Source organism: Garra rufa, chromosome 20, assembly GCF_049309525.1.
Source record: "Garra rufa chromosome 20, GarRuf1.0, whole genome shotgun sequence".
Classification (NCBI taxonomy): domain Eukaryota; kingdom Metazoa; phylum Chordata; class Actinopteri; order Cypriniformes; family Cyprinidae; genus Garra; species Garra rufa.
In genome coordinates, this window is record NC_133380.1 from 32,518,239 (window position 1) to 32,524,975 (window position 6,737).

Genomic DNA, 6,737 nt, shown 5'->3' on the forward strand with positions numbered 1-6,737 from the left:
CCATAAAACACATCTTGCCCCAGCTGGAGACTCGAGTCACCAAGCCGCGAAGGGCCCTGTCTTCGTCTGCCCGTCACAGAGGGCGCCCCTCTGTTGCTTCAACACCAGCACATTTACGTAGAACGCACCTGAAACCTGAGACACACCGAACAACTCTTTGTCTTCTTTGGAGAACAGCAGAAGGGGATGGCTGTCTCCAAACATAAGTTGGCTTATTGGTTGGTGAACACCATCACCTTGTTGTATCAGGCACAAGGTGAGCCGTGATACCTGAGATTGAGAGCTCGGAGTGTTCCACTCGGAGTGTTTCCTCCTCCTGGGCACTAGTGCACAGCACCTAGTAAGTTCCCCGTTGGTGAACCTTGGCTTCCTCCAGTGCCTTGCAGCGTCAAACTTGGTGGAGAAGTCTGTGTGCAGTTTGGAGTTAAACAATCAAGTCACCTTTTGGCTGGACTTGGCACTTTGGTATACAGCTCACTTCCTCATTCCTGTCATATTTGTTTGTTTGTTTTTTCACATTATGTGCCTCTGCCCCCCAATGGTTGCTGGAAGCAAAATCTATGAGAATGTGGAACTTTTCTTTCAGCTTCTTTCCTTGCGTGTGCTCCTCACCAAGACACATAATGCATAAATCATGTGTGTCCTCGGGTGTCAAAACCCTAGGACACGAGGCACACACTTTCTAAAATGCTTACTAGCTTTGGTTTTCTCCATAACACCTTTACACACACTGTCAAACAAACGGCTCCTGAAGACAACAAAAGTTGGTGACGTGTTCGGCGGGTGCCCGTCTGTGATGTCATGGGCTACATAGGTCAACGGGAATGGAGTTGTTTCACACGTGCTTCAGACAGTGGTCCTGCTGGGGGCAGTCCCCATAGTGTCCACTAGAGGACACAGTCCCATAGAAGAGAAACTAAAAGTTTATATGGTATTATATATTATTATTTTACATATAGCTGTATCAGTTTCACAGTATCATTAAAATGCTAAATGATATATCCAATTTTAGTGCTTAAAGCATTTTTTGTAATCTCACGGGGTGCTGAGTTGGGAACAGGTGGAGGAAAATTGGCGTAACCTGTTACATGCAGTCTGCTATGGAGCTCTTGTGCACAGCCAGACAGCAGGACTCCTGCAACTCCTACAGCTCTCACACACAACAGCAGAGTTTGGGGGTGACACCAGGAGGAAATATCTTTAATGTTTCTGAACACCTTCAAGAGACCCTTGCAGGTCAGTGCACTTGAAGACCACCTCTGGTGAGCAGCAGCTGAAGCCCTTATTCTTGGGCCCTATGCAAAGATAGTATGTGGGGGCCCCTTTTCCATTGTCTCAAGAACCATGCTATTTGTATCTGTAGTAAAAGTACAATGTAACTTAATTTTTCCAAGAACTAATTTTGCAATCATCCAGTTAATCCAGTCTGTTATAGTTTCTAGTGACACAGGCAAAGACAAGCAGCATCTCAAGCTGATGTTACACTGTCTTGCATTCAGCATGATGCATTGCAAATAGCCTTACGACCAACCTATTTCAAAACATGAACATTGCTTTGATGGCGTTCTTAATTCCTGTCTTCAATTTCATGTTGCCTCTGTTTTTTAAACAACTTACATGTCAAACAATAACATGTTAAAATACATCAAGAAAATATAATACAGATAAAATGTAAAATGATTAGTTTAGATCTGTACATGTGAAAAAGGTCCAAAAGATATATGCGAATAAACCATCTAAGCCATAAACCCATTAAAAAAATACAAGCTGTATTAGCTTTTGCATTTCTCTTTATTCCTTTTTAAATAGAAAATCAAATAACATGGATGTAAAAGATATGGCATCATATTGTAGCACAACTATGACATGCTAATAATCCAGCACGGTTATTTCTAATTCAAATCATTGATTAGCCAGGCAAAGTTAAATGAACACATCATTAATTATGTAGTTACAATGCAATTACACATTTCAAAGATGTACAACAGACTCAAGGTAACATCTTTGAGTGCAACTATTAATTGTACATGTCAATTTAAAGAGTATTTTGTTAAATTGTTGGTATTCTCGGTAGTTGTTTGAGGGGTGCTGATAAGAGCTTAATAAGACAGGTAGTTGGAACTGTCTGGTCTTCTTGAACAGCATCAGGCAAATTGTTTTACTGTGATAAACCACTCATGCTTTTGGCTGTCAGACATCACACACATCTATGGTGACATTTTCATAAGGTTTCCCAGTTCCTCCAGCTGCAGGAGCCATCGCTGTGTCTAATGCACGCAGACTCATGAACCGGTTCTCCTCAACTGACCATGAGGATGACCAGTTTGTCAGTATACACTCTTTTTTTTGTGTGCTGGGTTAACAGGCTTTTTGGTGCAGGTAGAGATCTGTAGAGAACATAGTTTCAGAGATATAATATAATATAATTGTTGGGTAACACTTGACCAGTTTACACTATGAACTTGTAGTTGCTAATTAGCATGCACATTTCTAGCATGGGTGTTTATTAGTACTTAAAAAGCACATTACTTAATCCTACTCCACAACTAAACTTTTATAAGCAGCAAATCTCGTGTATCTTTGTGTATTATCAAATCTCTTGAAAATATTGGTTAATGTTAAATGTAAAGAATTCAGTGGAATGTCATGAAATTTTGTTTGGTAATTAAGTGATCATAATGTTTTGATAATTGTCATCATGTTAAAATCAATATTTTTTTACCATTCAGTTACAGCCCATCAGATATCTGTATTTGAGTTTCCATTTTTTAATTAAGGAGAGTTTGTCCCAGAGCACAGGCTTGCGGCACAATGAAATGAAGACTCCCTCAGGCTTGATCCTTCCTGTGAGATAACAAACACACAGTGTGATAAATTTCAGTATTGTTTTATTATCTTTGCGGTCTGTAATGTTAGTCATTGAATCACCCTCTCAAAGTTTTAGGGGCAGAAAAATTTGTAAGTTTATCTAAGTTACGAGACCACAGCTAATTTCCCATGTTTCATATCAAGCTATGTTTTCAATATCAACAGCTAACGTAAACTTTTAAGACATTTAAATGATTTTTATTGCACAACTCTTTTTTTAGACTCAAGCAAGTGTCTGAAATAACTTGCAATGATTGATGTGTGCTGTCTACACAGATGGTATAAATTACTGTCACTATAACTTTTTGTAATCATTGGTCAAATATTGCCCATTTCTGTCATGTTCATTTTGCAACATAGTTAGTTTTCTATGAGCTCTCATTTCAAGGATTCAAGGATTCTTTATTATTATTATAGTTCAGAAGTGCAAAAAACATTTGGTAGTTTGTAAAAACTTCATAAATGCTTTTACCGAAAATCAGATACTGTTCATGATGTAGTCTGGTCCCGCACAATGAAGACATCTCATTTGTATAGACATGCTGACTTTTCTTTATTCTGTCAACACCCTTGAACACCTGTAAAAACAAGATTTTTGCACAGTCGCCATATTACTTTTTTAAGATGTATGTTTTAATCAATCTTAACACTAAACCTAACCCATTATGGTCTGCAGGTCAATTTTTTAATAAATACAGTGTGTCACAAAAGTGAGTACACCGCTCACAGTTCAGCAAGCATTTTAGTATACCTTCTCAAGGGACTATAGAAATTAAACTATTAATATATTTTAGAGTAGTCAATGTGCAGCTTGTATAGCAGTATAGATTTATTGTGCCCTGAAAATTACTCAACATACAGTCATTATTGTCAAAATAGCTGGCAACAAAAATGAGTACACCCTAAAGTGAACTTGTCCAAAGTGTCAATGTATTGTGATGGTGTGTTTGGGGTCGTTATCGTGTTGGAAAACTGCCGTTCGGCCTAGTTTCTGAAGGGAAGGCATCATGTTCTGCTTCAGAATGTACAGTACATAATGGAATCCATGTTTCCCTCTATGAACTGCAGCTCCCCAGTACTAGCGGCCCCAGACCATGATGCTACCACCACCATGCTTGACCGTAGACAAGACACAATTTTCTTGGTACTCCTCACCAGTGTCAGGTTTGTGGACTGTGTTTGTATATTTTCATAGTGTTTTTCCCCTGTGGTTCTGAATGTCAGGCGTTCTGTAGTGCAACTCTTGTTACTGAACCTCTAATAGCCTTGGCCATCTTTGTGGAGAGTAACAATACTAATTCTCAAATCCTCACAGAGTTATTTGCCATGAGGTGCCATGTGGAACATCCAGTGGTCAGTATAAGAGAATTGTACTTAAAGCACCTAATTTTAACTGCTCTAATACAAGATACACAACTTTGTATGGTCCTGTCAAGCATAAACATGATGAATAGGACATGTGGCTTTGCATGGTTGAACAACATACTGCTGTTACGGCTGGGTTTCTCAATTCTGGCCCTCAAGGTCCACTCTCCTGCAGAGTTTAGCTCCAACCCTAATCAAACACAGCTAAAAAAGCTAATCAAGGTCTTTGGTATCACTAGAAAGTTACAGGCAGGTGAGTTTGATCAAGGTTGGAGCTAAACTCTGCAAGAAAGTGGACCTCGAAGGCCAGAGTTGAAAACCCCTGGGGGTGTACTCACTTTTGTTGCCAGCTATTTTTACAATAATGGCTGTATATTGAGTTATTTTCAGAGGACAGTAAACCTATGCTGCTATACAATCTTCACATTGACTACTCTAAAATATATCAGAGTTTCATTTCTATAGTATTTTCCCTTGAGAAGATATATTAAAATGGTTGCTGAAATGTGAGGGGTGTACTAACTTTTGTGAGATACTGTGTGTGTGTGTACCTGGTATTCATCACGTTGTGGGGACCAAATGTCCCCACAAGGATAGGAATACCAGTAGATTTTGACCTTGTGGGGACATTTCTCAGGTCCCCATGAGGAAACAGGCTTATAAATCATGCACAATGAGTTTTTTTGATGAAGTAAAAGTATGCACAATCTCCTGTGAGGGCTAGGTTTAGGTGTAGGGTAGGTGTAGGGTGATAAAAAGTACGGTTTGTACAGTATAAAAACCATTACGCCTATCGAATGTGTTTCTACCCATCGAATTCTACTACCCAACATGTGTGTGTGTGTGTGTGTGTGTGTGCGCGTGCGTGCGTGCGTGCGTGTGTGTAATTTAAAATAAATGTCTCTGTGAGCCTATATAGGTCAAACATAGAGAGAAGAAAGAGATTGGTCAAAGGATGAATTAAATATGGGTCACTAAAACTCCTTCAACTCTACTCTTTATGATGCTTAAAGTTTCTGGCCAGCCAAAAGAGTTTTGTAATACATTTGCTTGGTTTGACCAGACTATTGTTATGCTACTAGCCAAGCTGGGTGGCAGCATTGTTACTTAGTGCAAATAGTCACAGTTTTTATTATGCTTATGTATTTTTTACACTATAACTGCCTAAAAGTGGAGCAAAAACAACAATTTTCCCAACAGAACATTTACGTGATCATCAAGTACTTTAAGCTCACCTTTATCACTTGGATTTCATATTGAATTTTTCCCATGCCAGGTATATTTATAGCACTGGGTATGATCTTCTCCCCAGTTACCTCAGCTCGCATCACTAATCAGAAAGGAATCAGTTGTTAATACTAGAGCATAACACTGAAAGCATTAAAGGAATCATTTCAGTGAAATCAATTTCTTAGTCTTTCTTTCTTGTCAGGAACAATAACATTTGAAAGCAATTTCAGTTTTCAAAACCACATTATGTAAGTCTTACAGAACTGATTTCGGGATTTTCTTATTAACTCTCATTGACAGAAATGTAATTATGGTTCCACCCCAGCATAAATTAGCAATTCAAGTACTAAATACATAGTGAAAGAAAGTACTCAATACACAGTCCAGCGAGATGCACCTAAAAGTTGCTGTTGCTGAAAAAGACAGATTGTGAACTTACTTCCAGGTAACCTACATGCAGTTATCTACAAGCAGTGTTGGGTAAGTTACTTTAAAAAAGTAATTAATTACTAATTACTAATTACTTGATCAATGTTGTATTTAAAATACTTATCTAATTACTGTGTTTGAAAAGTAACTTAATTACTCAATAAGTAATTTAACTAAATACTTGTTAAAATCCCTATAAACCTTGAGTGGATAAACAATAGAAATTAAAGTCTTTAAATAATAAATAATTAAATAAAACATATGAGTCAAACATGAAATAGTTAACATTTTAGCTTTTTGAATCATCATTATTTCATTCTGTAAAAACATTCTATAATTCGATAAAACATTCTACTTTTTGTATACATACTGTAATGTTCTTGTCTGCTTTTTTCAGAAAACTGAAGTGATGGTAATATTTCCATTTCGTAAAACAGCCACTCGCTTCAGCCGAGTCCGACATCTTCCGCTTTAGAATACGAAGCAGCAAACTGGCGAGAAATCACGTGCACCTAGCTGCACTACAACGATTTTAAAGCAGCAGAGTTTACTTTTACTTTTAGAAGATTAATTAATAAAATTAAATAATGATATTCAGCGAGTTTAATTATTTTACAATGTAACGCAAGTACATTAAAAGTAACTGTAATTAAAATACCTAAAAATTAACAGTAATGAGTTACTCTACTTTTTCAGTGGAAAAGTAATTTAATTACAAAGGTGTTACTTAGTAACGCGTTACACCCAACACTGTCTACAAGAGCTAAAATGTATCCCGCAGCTTTCTTCATCTGGCTTTATTTGGTAAATTGTAATATATTTTATCATCTTGTATGTGAACATTA

The 6,737-nt window shown here is 37.5% G+C and overlaps 1 long non-coding RNA gene across 1 annotated transcript; it reads right to left on the minus strand.

The window, feature by feature from the left end:
* Positions 1–1,795: 1,795 nt before the first annotated feature.
* Positions 1,796–5,566, minus strand: LOC141293280 (uncharacterized). Its single transcript, XR_012340700.1, has 4 exons — positions 5,469–5,566; positions 3,341–3,446; positions 2,723–2,844; positions 1,796–2,387 (listed from the first exon to the last, which is right to left on the minus strand). It is a non-coding gene; the product is annotated as an uncharacterized lncRNA (long non-coding RNA).
* Between the last annotated feature and the right edge of the window lie 1,171 nt (positions 5,567–6,737).